Source organism: Nannospalax galili, unplaced genomic scaffold (genome assembly GCF_000622305.1).
Source record: "Nannospalax galili isolate Female #2095 unplaced genomic scaffold, S.galili_v1.0 scaffold150, whole genome shotgun sequence".
Lineage (NCBI taxonomy): Eukaryota > Metazoa > Chordata > Mammalia > Rodentia > Spalacidae > Nannospalax > Nannospalax galili.
In genome coordinates, this window is record NW_008329320.1 from 252,841 (window position 1) to 268,772 (window position 15,932).

The 15,932-nt window shown below is 38.7% G+C and overlaps 1 non-coding gene across 1 annotated transcript; it reads left to right on the plus strand.

Annotated features, from left to right (window-relative positions):
• Positions 1–419: 419 nt before the first annotated feature.
• LOC115070802 lies at positions 420–522 on the plus strand. Its single transcript, XR_003849936.1, has one exon. It is a non-coding gene; the product is annotated as a U6 spliceosomal RNA (small nuclear RNA).
• The last annotated feature ends 15,410 nt before the right edge of the window (positions 523–15,932 follow it).

Consider the following 15,932-nt stretch of genomic DNA (forward strand, 5'->3'; position numbering starts at 1 on the left):
CTCAGGGAAGGTTTGCGGGGGGGAAGGGGGTTGTTATTTCATTAGCTATTTTTTTTTAATTTTATTGAATTTTTGTGTGTTTCATACAGAACATCTGAATCAATCTTAATCATCTTTATACCCCCTCCCCACTGGCATTCTCCCATACCTCCCCCACTGGAATTCATACATTCTGTCATTAGTGTTAAAGCCTATTGCATCAAGTTAGTGTCTCCAGAAGTCCCCCAGTACAAGTTCTTCTATTAAGCTCTACTCAGCCTATCTAGAGACCCTCACTTTAGGAAGATCAGCTCTTCCTCACCCAGTAGTAATCAGTTGCCAATATTCCTTCAGCTAAGACTGGGTTCTGCTGTCCATTTCCCCAGTTTTACGCTGAATTTTTGTCTGCTTGAGTTTGCATGGGTCTCATGCATGCTGACACTCGCTTCGGCAACATATATACTAAAATTGGAATGATACAGAGAAGATTAGCTTGGTCCCTGTGTGTTTTGTGGTTTGAAAAAAAATCTGTTCCTGTATTTTGCAATATTTTGCTAACATGCTGATAATGCCAGGTTCCTGTTGCCTGAAGATATCCCACAAAAGAAGTGTAGCCTCAGACGGGCGTCCAGCTTTTAATCCTCTGAGTTGTATTTTAGCCTGAAATCTACTCACCAAATCAAATTTACCATATCTATAGTCAAAGTAGTTTTACCCAGGGTTCAGGGACAGGGAGTCACACCGTGGAATTGTGTGTGTGTGTGTGTGTGTGTGTGTGAGAGAGAGAGAGAGAGAGAGACAGAGAGAGAGAGAGACAGACAGACAGACAGACAGAGACAGAGACAGAGAGACAGAGACAGAGAGATTCTAGGTTATTTACTGAAAAAGAAAACTGAATGTAAGTAAGTGTTATTGCTAAGATTCCTTGTGACTATGAAAGAATTCTCTAATGAAAATAGATGGCGGTTTCATTAGTGAGAAGTTAAGAAGAAAGAAAACATTGCCATGTTTCCTCAATTTGTTAGCAAAATATGCTAGTAACCATAAGTATGTGAGGTAATGTGTACATTAATTAGCCTGATTTAGCCATTCCACAACTCAGATATATTTTATAATATTATGCTATATAACAAACATGCAACTTTTATTCACCAATTTTTTAAATAGTCATGAAAAGAAAACACGCTGGTAGCCATAATGAGTTATGCAATTTCTGAAACACAACACTTCTTTATTCCCACTTTTATTTTTGCCAAATGGGTTAGTCAACATTGGAGGAAGGCAATAAATCTGAGCTAACACATCAACAACTAAAACAAGAAGGGGCATGTTCACTGTGTGTTAATGACCTCCATGTGCAATGCCAGAACACACTGAGGCAAAATAAAGAAGAAAGCAGTGCTTATTCTCCTTAGTGAGCTCTAAGTTATCGAACTTAAGGCAATGGCCGATAGGTAAAACTATAAGGTTTAATTATTTAAAATTTAGGTTATTTCTGTATTTGACTTTAATTATATGGTATTTTTATAGTCTTTTTCTACATACTCATTCTTTTGCACCTTGTTCGTGGTTATAGAGCAACTTATTTGTGTTCTCTTTGAAAATTTTAACATATTTTATTAATTCTTTGAGAATTTCTTTTAACATACATACTGTGATCCTATTCATCCCCACTACTCCCCTTAACTCCTCCCAGTTCCACATCCCCACGTTCTGAACCCCTCCCAATTTCATGTCCTCTTTCTTGTAAGTAACCCACTGAATTCAATTTGTGCTTACAATCTTTCTGCTTTCTCTTCCGAAAGAGTCCCTGCACCTGGTGGTGGTGGGATGATATAGATGCCCCATTTGTGGCTGAGCCCTCCACTGACAACTATTCTCTGTACTTTGGCCAGCTGTGAGCTTCTGCATTGACCATCATCCACTGCATAAAGATGTTTCTTCCATTAGGTCTGAGAACTGCACTAATCTATGGATATAGAGATACACATTTAAATGGAAGCTTGATATTATGTGCATTTAGCAGAATAACAGTAGTAGGTTCACCTCTGGGGCTTGTGAGCTCCCCAGTCGTTCATTTGTTGTATATGTGTTTGTGAGTGTATGCACATGCCACAGAACAAGTGGAAGTCAGGGGACAACTTAGCGGAGTCAGTTCTCCCCTTCTACCTTGCAGGTTCCAGGGACTGAACTCAGGTATTTGGGTACCAGCTCAGCTGTCTCTCTAGTTCATTTATTTGGGTTTTTGCTAACTTAATCCACAGAGTAAATTAACACAGTTTTATCTGGCTATCTCTTATTTGAGTCCACACACTATGGTTAGGGTGTCTTAATAACCAGATAACCTAGGAAATCTGTTAACTGAAAAACAGCTATGATTCAAATGACAGAAATTTATACAAACTTATAGAAAATTACTTATTTTATCAAATATTTAGCTGGATAGATATATTTTAATGTGTTGTTTTATAGAGATACTCATTTCCAACCCTGCTTCAGAAGGAAATTTAGTTTATAGGGAGAATGTGAAGCGTCTGAAGGCTGCGAGTTCTCCTCTGGCTACTAGAGATGCTTGTGTTCCATCCTTCCCATTCTTTCTATGTTCTGATCTAGAAGATCAGGCTCACAGATGCACCAAGATCCCTTCATGCAAATAATAAGTCCATGTTTTATAAAACCATAGGTTTTTCTTATTTTTAAATTAGCACACACAGAATTATGTTTCATTATGGCATTTTTGACCAAAACATGTTTTTTTTTTTTTTATTTCTACCCCACTTCTCCTCTGACCGACACTCTGCACGACTCCACGCCCCTGTAGCCTCCTTTCTGCTGTCATGGCATTTGTACTCTTTTGCTCACCCCCTTCCTCAACACTGCTTTCCCCTTCTCATGCTTCCTTTATAACTTGACAGCCTCCACCCTCACTCACCCCCATTTATAAACACGCATATGAATGTTATAAGCTATTATCTGCATATGACAGTCATTTGATTTTTGTCTTTCTGACTCTGAGTTACCTTGATTGATATAATGCTTTCTGGAAATGGTCTGAGGCGTCATCTAGATTGCTTGTATCCTCCTTGGTATCCAGACTGTTGCCTGAACTGTTGCCTCCTTCAAAAATTCTTTAGTTGGTTGCACTTTTAGCTGGGATCACCACTTTGGATCCCAGGTGACATCCTGAGGTGACATCCTGAGGTGACATCTCATTTGATCAGATATAATCTTTTATTTACTTCATTATGTCTCCCCGTTCCTTCCTGCCTTTAGAAGTTCATGAATGCAGCTCTTCTATACCTTGACTTCAGCCTCTACACTTACTCATTGCCTTATTTGTTCTCATTTATAGACTTGACTCATAAATCTTAAATGCAAAAACAAAGTGAGGCTTACAGACTTAAATTGCCCCCGATTCCACATAGCAAGTGGAGGGACGACGACTGGGTTTTTGGCTTTATCTTTCTCCCATCATGCTCTCTGCTGTAGCACCTGGAAAAGTTGGTGCTGAGATAGAACAGATGGGTCATTTGGCTGACTAGTAGCATAAAGCTTCAGCTTTCCATACTGTCCTCATTTGAATAACAACACAAAATTTTCAAAAGCAGAAAATTCCAGGTCTACTTAAAAACTGTCTAATAATAAACAGATCAGCTTGGATTTACAGGTCCTTGGGTTTGAAATCCCCACATTTACTTATTTATTTATGATCTCAACGAGCTCCAGGTGGCCTTGAACTTGATATATAGCCAAGGATGACCTTGAACTCCAGATCCTCCTGCCTCCACCTTCTGAGTGCTGAGATTATGGACATGTGCCACCGTATTTGACTTTATGTGGTGCTGAGGCTAGAACCCAGGGCTTCATGCATGCTAGACAAACATTGTAGCAACTGAGTTACATTCCCTAGCCTTACTCGCTTTATTAAGCAATAAGATACTTATTCATAAGGGTGTTTCCAAATATTGCTAACAACTTAAAATACTTTCGTAATTGAAGAGAGTTCCATAGTAATTTTTGATGATCTAATGATTTAACTGAGGGAAATACACTCTTGAACAATGTTTTTTAACCCAATCATTAATAATGCAATCTGGCCAGATCATCAGAATTAGATTAATCTAGCTTATAAATGTTAGCATTGACATCTGAGGACAGCTTGATCTTTAAGAATGAATGAAGCACGAAGACCTGTCCCCTGAGAAGATGAATAGATTATTTAAATACCCTACCACTCTCTGTGACTGTTTGGATTTGCAGCTAACAAATCTGAAAAGTTCACACTCTTCAAACTAATCTAGCAACACACACATATATATTTCAGGAGTGTGCCTCAAAATTTTGTCTTTTCATGGAAGTTTGAAAAAGCCATAATTTACAGATTGGAAAGATGTCCATCCTAAACCAAAGAATACCCAAAATGAGTTTCAAACATTGAACTATTTTTGAATTAACACGGTGTCTAAATAACATCAATGAAAAACATTAAAGAACTTTGTCCAAGGTTAGAAGATGAAGTTGGCATACCTTTTCAAGATATTGGGGAGAGATTGGTGTTCAAAATGTATTTTACAGCAATACATTATGTTGAACCCTTATAACCTGCATAGGTGCATCAGCCACAGGGACAGGACAGTGTGACCAAGGTTTCTGCTGAGTGGGTGGGTCAACTATGCAAAGAGAGCAGTCTCTTTATCCTAGGCTCCATTCAATTTGCAATCTGTGGCAGTGTATAAGGAAGCATCAAAAGCTCCTGATTCACAAACTGTTTTTGGCTTTTTCCATTATCAGCGTGCTCAACTGATGTAAACTGAGATGACCAGCAGATGGTCAGAGCAGCATTCCAAAGGCATCCAAGCAAGCCCACCAAAAATGATGTAGGAAGAAAGAAGGAAAGAAAGAGAGAGAGAGACAAAAGAAGGAAGGAAGGAAGGAAGGAAGGAAGGAAGGAAGGAAGGAAGGAAAAGAAAGAAAGAAGAGAGGGAGGGAGGGAGAGGGGGAAGGAGGGAGGGAAGGAGGGAAGTTGGGAAGGAGGAAGGCACTGAGGGAAGAAGACTTTGGGCACCATTCCAACTCATTAGATTGAAAAAGAAGAGCTGATTTTAAGAGTCAGCCTCAGGGTGACAGCCACAAAGACCATTGTTACCTCTGACACTGTTGTAAAATCAATCTAGTCTAAAGTAGAGACAGTCCAGCGGTGCCATGGCAACCACAAGCTGCTGCCAAGGAGAAGGAATAGAGTTACTCTGTAGGCCAGATAGACAGCCAGAAGAGTGTGCTCCTGTGTGCTCATAAAAGGAGTCCAGGAACCTGCCTCTGATCCCAGCACTCAGGAGGTCATTTTTCCCTGGGATACATAAATGCACAGAACCCAGTCCAAGAAGGGGAAGGAAGTGCATATGCAATCCCTTCATCCTGAAGAACAATACTCATTCCTGCCTCTAACATGACACTTCATCCTGTGATACAGGAAATGGAGCATCAAAGGATGCTGTCATGAGAAAGTACAATATAGGATATTCATTGAGAAATATTCTATTGTAAAGCTTTTCCCTCCTCCGGAAGTGTCAGCACTCTGTGATGGTTAAACTTCATTGTCAACGTGACTGAATGTAGATTCACCTTAATAACACACTTCAAAGATGTTTCTATGAAGGTGTTTCTAAAAAGGATTAACTGAGGAGGGAAAATATACTCTGAAAGCAAACAGAAGTATCTCACACACTGGAGTCTTGGACTGTATAATAGATAAAACAAGCTGGGCACCAGCATCCTCTCTCTGATTCTTGAATAGGAAGGAATATGGCAAGCTACCTGGCATTCCTCTATCAGGCCTTCCCTGCCATGATAGACCACATTCCCTCAAACTGTGAGCCAAATTAACCCTTCCTTAAATTCTTTGGCAAGTATTTAGTCACAGCAACAAGAAAAAAACTAATGCACACATTAATTAAATATAGGATATTGCAGCTGTTTCCTTTGCAATTAAAAGTATTCATGAGGCCCTACAGAGGGCGGATGGGGAAGGAGTGGGGTGGGGATGGGGGTGGGGGGTTCACAGAAAGAAAGACAGATGTAGTGATATAAAGGGGGAAAGGGAAATAATGGAACAGAAGAAATGCTAACTAACACTGCAAAGCTTTTCAAAATGTCGTTTTTAAACCTACTACTGTAGAAACTTCCTAAAATATATACATACACACATAAAAGTAATTTAAATGGAGTTACCTTATAACAGGGTACAGTGTTCCTGCTGGATACCACAGGCTAACAAATAAAAAGCCCAGGCCCAGAAATGGGTTTTCTTTGGAAGTTCCCTTAGGCCCCTCCAAAATTGAAGGTTATTGTCAATGTTCTTGATTACCCCCCAGAACTTGGCAGTAAGGCTGAAGACACCATATATTTGAGACAGAACATGGAGAAATCAAGCTGGTACTGATCTTGAAGCTTCATTCCTACTGGCTAATTTCCATAGTGGTAGAAGATGCTCTGCATGCCCCCAGAGAAGAAAAATAGTCATGAGTCTAACCTAACTGTGAGCACTGTGATCTGCAATAATAACCAACCTGGCAAGACACACTCTCTGGTGCAACAGTGGGGCAAATATTATGGGAATAACTAACCACTTTCTGACTGAATTTAAGGGCCACTCCACAAGATGAAACACATACCTGGCACCATTATCAGCACCAAGAATATATATCTAGACAGGTCATAGGCCTTATGGGAGAAGCTACTACTGGTCCACACACAAAGAACAAGAAACTGTAGAATGCTCAGCCCTAAATGTGACTTCTATATCACACCCTCTCCTCCAAGGCTCGGGGATCATTGTGGAAGACAAGGCAGAAATATTGTAAAAGCCAGAGGTGGTTGATGACTGTAAGGAAGCTGTTTTCTGAATACAACAGGGCAGGTGCACATGTGATCTCACAGTGGTTGTGACAGCATGTACAAAACCTCAAACTCAAATCAGACAAGATTCCAGCATGGAGAGGGGAAGTGGGAAAGCTTTCCCACTCCTAGCTGAGGAGCTATTAGCAATTGATAGTTTCTGGGAGAGGAAGCATCAGTCTTCCTTAAGAGTTTGACTCCCAGTAGGTATACCATACTTCTGTGAATAGCCACACATCTAAGAGATATACTTGGCACAAATCTGAATTGGTGAGTTTAACAACTAAAAAAGGAAGCCACAATGCTTTCTGGATAAAGATGAGGGGTGGACCGGAGAGGATTTGGGAAAGGGGTGAATATGATCAAAATAATACACTACACTAAATTCTCAAAGAACTAATAAAAATTTAAGAGCCAAGCTGCAGAAAAAAAAATATTCATGTATCTTCTATCAACTACTCACACCCACGGGTTTCCTCCCTTCTGTTTTGCAACCCCACCGTACTACCCACCTCTCCTCTCACCAGGCTTACAGTGGTGGTAGTGATATATAAGTACCACTGACTATAACAGGATGAAATCATTGTACAGTATTGTGAAGCAGTTTAATTCAGGAAGGCCAAAGGGGCAAGACAAATATGACTACTAGAGAGATTTATATAAATAAAAAAAGAATCAAGCCACTACAGTGTGGCATCAAGGTCAGTAAGATTCTTCTCACACCAAGTTAAAGTCTCTTTACCCTTAATTTTAGTCTGCCTATCCTACCCATTCACACCCAAGATGTCATAAGAATCTATTTCTGATACCTACTTTGTATCTTTTCATGAATTTCCCCATTCGTATTAAAAAAAAGAGACTGATGATTATGACTGACATGTTGTATCTGTAACCCTACAGAATGACTAAGACAGAAGTTGCTATTTTTCTGTCCCTTCTTTCTCAGAGAAATAAAACTCTTAATATTTTTGCTGGGTAAAATTCCACCTAAATCCAAGCATGGTGGCATATGCCTTTAATCCCCAAACTCAGGAGGCAAAGGCAGGTAGATGTCTGTGAGTCTGATGCTAGCCTGGTCTATGCAGTGAGTTCCAGGGCAGTGAAAGTTACACCATAAGACTCTATTTCAAAATATAAGAAAAAGAAAGAAAAGAGAGAAAAGAAAAGATGTAATCAGATTACAAAATGTGGACAAAGCAATGTGACCCGAAGCTTTATGGAGGCAATCTCCAAATTATGTCTTAATAGACAAGTCTTGCCTTTTATCTCCCTGTCTACATGATATTCTTGAGAGTACATCTGATGCTAAGGTACATCAAGCCATGTGCAAAAAGCCTTAGGAACAGCAGAACAAGAAGAATGCTTCTGACAACTTCATCAAAGGCACTATTCAACCTTGAGCCTCCTACCTCTAGATATTGCATAGGAAAGAAGCAAATCTATTTTGGTTGAGCTAGTATAAGTCTACCCTAAAGGATTTCAGGCTGTTAACTCTCATCAAACATATTATACTTGACTCCTGTATTATACCAAATAGGAATAAAACTTGAGCTATCCACACCAAATAGGCTATATGGAAGGAAATGAGGCTGACTCAAAGTTCTAGCAGTCTGGCCCAAGAAGCCAAGAAGCTGTAAGAGTTGAGTATCTGATATGAGATAGGAGAGATTCAACCAATACCCATACCCCAAAAGTAGGAAATAAAGATAAGGCATTTCAAATCTGACAGATTCACACAAAGTAGAGAGTCCCAGGGAGAGTACATTTTTTCACACCATGGGAAGTATAATACCTTGACCCAGGCATGTAGGCTTAGGGACCTGAGAAAAGTAATTCTGAAGTATGCAAAAGACTGTAGCTCTAAAGTGAACCCTACGAAAATTTGAAAATCTCCTCTGACCACTGATTATGACCTTCTGATATGATTCATACTAAAATCATCTAGGTTTATGAAACAAGTTGTACCCCATGGTTCCTAATTTTTTAAAATATTTTACTTCGATTTGAGTAGAAACTAACTACATGAGAGAGACAGGTTGCATCACTGGGGTCAACTGGAATGTTCATTAAGGAAGGAAATCTAGGTCATTATGATCTTCTGGAACCACTGAAAGAGAAAATCTTTAGCTCCAGGTTTACATTGTATCATGTATCTACTGAAAACCTCAAATGTAACTACTCAGAAATTGAATATGGTGCAGACAGATTTTGAAGACAGAATAATCAAAAATGAGAGTATCTTTCAGTAGTAACATGTTAATCACACATTGAAATATTTGAGGTATATTAAAGAACTGTATACTTTAGTTTATTTTTATTTATGTGGGGCTTCTAAAAATATAAACTAGCATGTAAATCATATTATATTTCTATTGAATAGCACTGGTCTAAGCATCTGACACCCAACACCCAAGTCCACCCCTTCACTAAAGTAGCATGTAGCCTATTTAACTGCAAGCATTCCTTCCTTTCCTGGATTCAAGAGCCCTTATCGTCAGGGTTAACACAAACATCTAACACAAACATTGAGATTCTGTGTGCTGTGCCACATACGGAAGTAATTGCTGATCATCTTAAGAACTTATAGGGGACTGGGGAGATGGCTCAGCAATTAAGAACACTGGTCATTCTTGCAGAAGACCAGGGTTCAAATCCCAGCACCCACATGGCAGCTAACAACTGTCTGTAACTCTAGTCCCAGGGGATCCGACAGCCTCTTCTGACCTCTGCCAGCAATGCACAACATGAGTGTACTTACCTATATGCAGGCAATACACACATATACATAGAATAAAAATAATAATTTTTTTAAAAAAATAATTCTATTTAAAGAAACTAGAAAAACAATAGGAGACTGTTATCTCTTTGAGGTACTGGCTATTTAACATAGATTCTGGTGCATGCTAGGCATATAATCTACCACTAAGCTAGGTCCCCTCAAAGAGGCCCTTTTTATATTACCTTTTCTCACTAAACTAACTGAACATCCACTACAAACTTTCCTAAAGCCATACCTCTTATTAGCACAAAGTGCAATGTATACTGACCTAATGCAAGAGGGTGAGGAATATAGAATAAAATTAAATAGTAAGCTTTATTAAGGGGGAAATTATCTTTTCTCAACTGACTTTATCCTGAAAGAACAAATTTAATCTTTGAAAATACATCAGGATCCCCTGAGAAACCATGGCTTATCTTCATACTAGAAAACAACTCACTAATTTAGTGAGTTGTTAAGTTATGTGAATTGTTCAGAAAACAACTCACTAATCAGAAGTTCAGGTGTGGAGTTCCATCAGGTTGTCATACATGACAGAGTTAAGTTTCAGTAAATCCGTATCACTTACAGAAACCTAGAAATAGCTGCTACTGTACTACACGGTTGCAACAGAGGACTTATTTGCACCTTTCACTTCCCTTTGGGTCTCATCTTACAACAGCCTTAGAAAGAAAGAAAGAGCTGTCATCAAATGTAGAATGGCTTCCCATTTCCGTGTGGAGCACCCCATGTTCCCACATTCCCAAAAGTCTTTTCTTTGGGTGAAACAGAGCATTGATCACTACAGTAATGAATACAGCCTACAAGCAAGCCTATTCTCTCCTAGTTTTTCCTTTCTCTAGAACCCTTTAAATTTTCTGAATAAACTGTATTATTTTTAAATCTATTTAGGTTTATATTATTTTCTGCTGAAAAAAAAAGATACACTTGGGTTAAATTTAAGTTATGGGACTATATTGTAAAGAGAAGAAATAAAGAAGACAGGCATGCCAGATGTTGGACCTCACTGTCACTCAACCCCCATCACCACAAAGAAAATAAAGAAGGGACAGGAAGGTGGATCAAGACTTGGTGCCATACAGTTGCTGTGCAGTTCCAGCTACTGGGTTCTAGAGAGTGAGCTTGGGAGCTAGTATCACATCCAACCATTGGGAAGGCTCAGTGATTCTCCAGGTCGCTTGTGCTGCCCAACCAGGTGCATTCCCCTACTCTACTGCTGCCAAAATTGCAAATTCATCAAGCAGATCTTATGGTGCCCCTAGTGTCAAGTGGAGTAACTTTTCCAGCCTGCTTTAGTCCTCAGACCCTTTCATTAGTTTTATATTGAATTTTTTCTAATTTCATACATCTTAAGATGCCCCCTCCCCTATCTGCACCCTCATAGCCCCTCCCCCTCCAGATTTCATGTATTCTGTCAAACATGCTAAGGCCTATTGAGCCGTTTCCTTCTGCAAATGTCTTTATAAAATCCTGTGAAACACATTAGGATTTTTTTTCTTTAGATTAGAGGGGACCTATCTTTCTCCGTGGCACTGGGATAGAAGTTAAGCAGTTAAAGCACTGTTAAATACTTTTGTCACTATTAATTATAGGCCTTTTCTGAAGTATCCATTTAATGAGTTTTCTTTATATAAAATACGATGTTGTGGTCCAAGGTGATTTGACAAATATTAAACCATTCCCTGATGTCCTCCTGCCTTAAGTGAAGAACTGAGCGCCAAGCAGCGAGCTAAGCTGCCCACACACTAACGAAATTGCCTTGAACACCTTCAAGAAGCTATACCGAAACTACCAGCGGTTGCTGTTGAAGAACAACTCTGACCCCACCGAGCACGGCCCTAGCCACAGCTGGCGATGACAGCTTGTATCAGAATTTTTTTGCGATTACAAGACTGTGAATTCTAGCTAAATCTACAGCCGTATTCACCCAGACCAAAGAGGAAGCACTTTCCCTGGGTTGCCTGAAGAAATTAATGCAAATATGGCCTTGCATTTGCATGGCGAAATTGGTGCAAAACAATACTTCATCCACACGAAGATACACTGCGATTGGTGCAGACACCCTTGCCACATCCCTTGCTGGGATATTTAGCTCACTTTTCCAGTCAGCAAAGAGATACCAGCCTATGTTACCTCCATTTTGTCACATTAGGCCAGATGGAAGGTGTCTCATGAATGCTCTATTCTCATTTTTTTGTGTGTTTGTTTTATTGAATTGTTACGTATTTTATACATCTTGCTCGTATTAAACCTCCCTCCCCTATCCACACCCCCATACCTCCCCGCCATGGAATTTCATGAATTCTGTCATATAAGGCTTATCACATCACATATTTTTGCCTGCTTTTGATCTGTATTATTAGTAAAGCAGACTGAGTCAATCACTGGAAAAAAACGATGACAGAGCAGCAGCAGCTGTGGTAGAAAGAGCAGCTGAGGCCGCAGAAGTTGCTGTCTACCAGCAAACAAGACTGCTCACTGCTGTTTGCTAGTGCTGGTCACTGTTCAGAAGCTGAAGACGAAAACCTGCCAAGTTCCACAGCCACTGGTGGTTAAATCCCAGAGAAATAAATTGCAAGCCTGAGTGCCTATAGCCTTGAGTGTCTGGCACCTAAAGTCTAAGCAGTAGTCCTCTGGTTCACAGGGCTTAGAGCTATGAGCCTCCGTGTCTGCTAGTCCAGCCCATACACCAGGGGAACACGAGTGCCGAGGACTGCCAAAACCAGAACAGCTTCTCCTCGCCTACCCACAATTCCTATCCAGGTAGAGCAAAAAGATCCTAACCAGCTGATTGGAAATACTACAATCACTGCCGTATTATAATGGAAATTATTGATTACAAATAACTAAAAATATTCCAGAATTAAAAACTGAAACTTAACAAACTGATCTTTTTATAACATATAAGAACATTAAAAATATTGTTTAGACAATTGCAAATGCATATGACTTTATGTGCATTAAACCAGTTTCTAAAGTGCATTATTTAGTCACAAATTTTATTAAAGATGATGATAACATATTGGCTTTGGTACCAAATTTAACAATGAAAATTTCAGTTTTGTAATTTTATTATGTTGAGATTAAGTAATCTACCATTACCTTGAGTTCTTTTGCTTTGTTTTACAAAATAGTTAAATATCTTATTTTTAGAATGTGTACAATGTGTATTTCAAAAAACAACTAAGAGCTTTATATTTTTCAACTATTTCTTTTAATTACTCATTAAATATATTGGTAATATTTATTATTTAAGAGTTAATGAAAAATCCAAATCACATTTACTTGTCATGGTATTTTCTCTCTTTAATGTAGGTATTTTGAAATATTAGAAAATTCTGGGGCTGGAAAGATGGTTTGGTGGTTAAGAGTACTGTCTGCTTTTACAGAGGACCCAGGTTCAATTCCCAGCAGCTATATGGTGGCTAACAACTATTCATAACTCCAGTTCCAGGGGAATCCAATGCCCCCTTTTGACCTTCACAGGCATTGCATAACATGGGTGCATTTAAATACATGCAGACAATAAACTCACACATAAAATAAAAACTAAAAAGAAATATTAGCAAAATCTGTATTAGTATATTAGTTAAATGAACACAGCTATATAATCAAATCTGGAAATAAAGTTGCAGATTTATTATCATTGTTATATTCTTCACTAATTTCTATTTCAACTTTAGTGTATCTAGTTCTTGATTTTAATTAATGGGCTATTTAGTTATAAATTAAATAATTCGTTTCCAAGAATATAGTAAATACTTTAAATTTATTTATAGTAGAGCCATATAATATGTATGGCAGATCAAAAACCCTAAGTGACCTTCTTGGTAGAAGTAATTAAATGCCAAGGAAAAATTAAAAGTATAATTTTAAATGACTCATTGAGTGACTCCAAGAGTAAAGAGCCTGTTGACCTCATAAAACAAAGTGAAAGCAAGACTCCTGGTGGGTGAATGCTTAAGTCAGAGACAGCCTTGTCCTGAGAGGTTCTGCCAAGTCATGCAGACCTTGCATTTCCATTAGGACATAGATGCCTACACAGGACACAGGTACAAGACATGGGAGTTCTCTAGAACTTCCGCATATGATTCCATATTATCCTGGGACCTCAGTATAAAGTTACACAAGAAATAAACATTGATATATAAAAGAAGCCAATATTGGAAAATGTTTGTCTCAATCTAAGTGTCAGGTAAAGTCAAATTTTTCTATAAGAATTTATTTGTCTAAGATTATATATATATAATATATATAATATATATCTTTGAATTTGCATACCATGATCTGTAAGTTTGAACTTGAGTCATAAGGACACAATGGTGTTCACTCAGTATTCCTAAAATTTTCTTACATTTTCCAGCAACCCTGTAATTGGGTATGGAGATACCACTAATTCTGATGAGTTGAGTTTGGATATAAAAGACATGAGTTACTTCTGGACAGAATACTACCAGAGCTGAGGAGAAGGACCAAGGAGGACACATGTTCCCAATAAAGTAGCTTCAAGATATAAACTCAAAAATCCCAGATGGAAATCATATGCCCTAGAGGTTTCCCTGAACTTACAGCAGACATTGCATGACTGAAAAACGAAGCTTTGTTGTCTCAACTGAAATTTGAGGAATGTTAGATGAACCTGACCATGGAGTACTCTTCCAGGATCATTGACAGGTCGTTGTACACTAGGACTCAAAGAAGCAATGCAGATAAAATCCAAGGAATATGAACAATCCACAGCCAAAGTTCAAAAAATACAAAAAAGGCATAAGAGGCTCTGCGTGGTGATTCAGGCCTTTAATACCTGCAATGTGGAAAAAGGAGAATGCTCATTCACTGCTGGTGGAATTACAGCACTTGGGAGGCAAAGGCAGGTGGATCTCTGTGAGATCAAGGCCAGCCTGGTCTATATAGTGACTTCCAGGCCAACTGTGGCTACAGAGAGTCCTAGCTAAACAAAATAAGCCATGAGGTTTGAAATCCAGATGAAACAATATTAATAGACTTCAAATCTGTAAATATTATAAACATACAAAACAAAACATGAAATAATATTGTAGCTGTCTGCCTTTGTTCACAAGGGAAACACTGCACAAAAGTCAACTCCAAATAGATCAAAGACTGCACTATAAAACCTGAAACTCTGAAACTACTAGAAGAAAACATAGGCAATACCCTCCAAGATATAGGCATAGGAAAGGACTCCCTAAATTGGACACCAGCTTCTCAGGCATTAAGATCAGCAATCAGTAAGTGGGACCTCATTAAGCTACAAAGCTTCTGTACAACAAAAGAAACAGCAAAGGAAGTGAAGAGAAACCCACAGAGTGGGAGAAAATCTTCACTTGCTACACAGCCAAGTGAGGATTAATATGCAGAATATACAAATAACTCAAAAAACAAAGGAAAACTAAGTGCCCAGTAAAAAGATGGGCTAAGAACTTGAACAGAAACTTCTCAAATGAAGAAATAAAAATGGCAAAGAAGCAACTTTAAAAGTGCTCAACATCCTTAGTAAGAGATATGCAAATCAAAAAACTGCTTTAAGATTCCATCTTACCCCAGTCAGACAGGCTAAGAGCAAGAGAACAAAAGATATCAAATGCTGGCCAGGATGTGGGAAAAGGGGAATGCTCATTCACTGCTTGTGGCATTGAAAAGTCATGCAACTGCTATGAAAAGCAATGTAGAGAACTCTCAAAAAACTCAAACTGAATCTCCCATATGATCTGGTTATAGCACTCCTTGGCATATACCCAAAGGACTCATCCTATTGTAGAGCTACCTGTACATCCATGCTTGTTGCTGTTATTTTTCCAATAGCTAAGAAATGGAAACAAACAAAATATCCCTCAACTGATGAAAAAATAATGAAAATGTGATACATTTGCACGATGGAGTTCTACTCAGTGATAAGGTAAGATAAAATTATGAAATTTACAGGTAAATGGATAGAACTACAAACTGCTATAGGAAGTGACGTATCACAGGCTCAGAAAAACTGGATAAGTATGCATCTCCCTTATTTGCAGATCGTAGCACCAATCCCTTATATGTGTATGTGAGTATATATCCTGATGTAAGTTCAGGAGCCAGGAAAATGGAAAGAAAGCATGGAACTAAAGGGAAAGAAAGAGCCTGAAAGAGGAGGATAGTAGGGAACAAATGTTACCAAGGGGAAAATGGAGATATTCAACTGGGAAGGGGAAAGGTAAGGACACATAAGGAACCTTGAGGGAAAAGGGGAAGAAGTAACTCAAGAGAGGATGGACAATAGGAG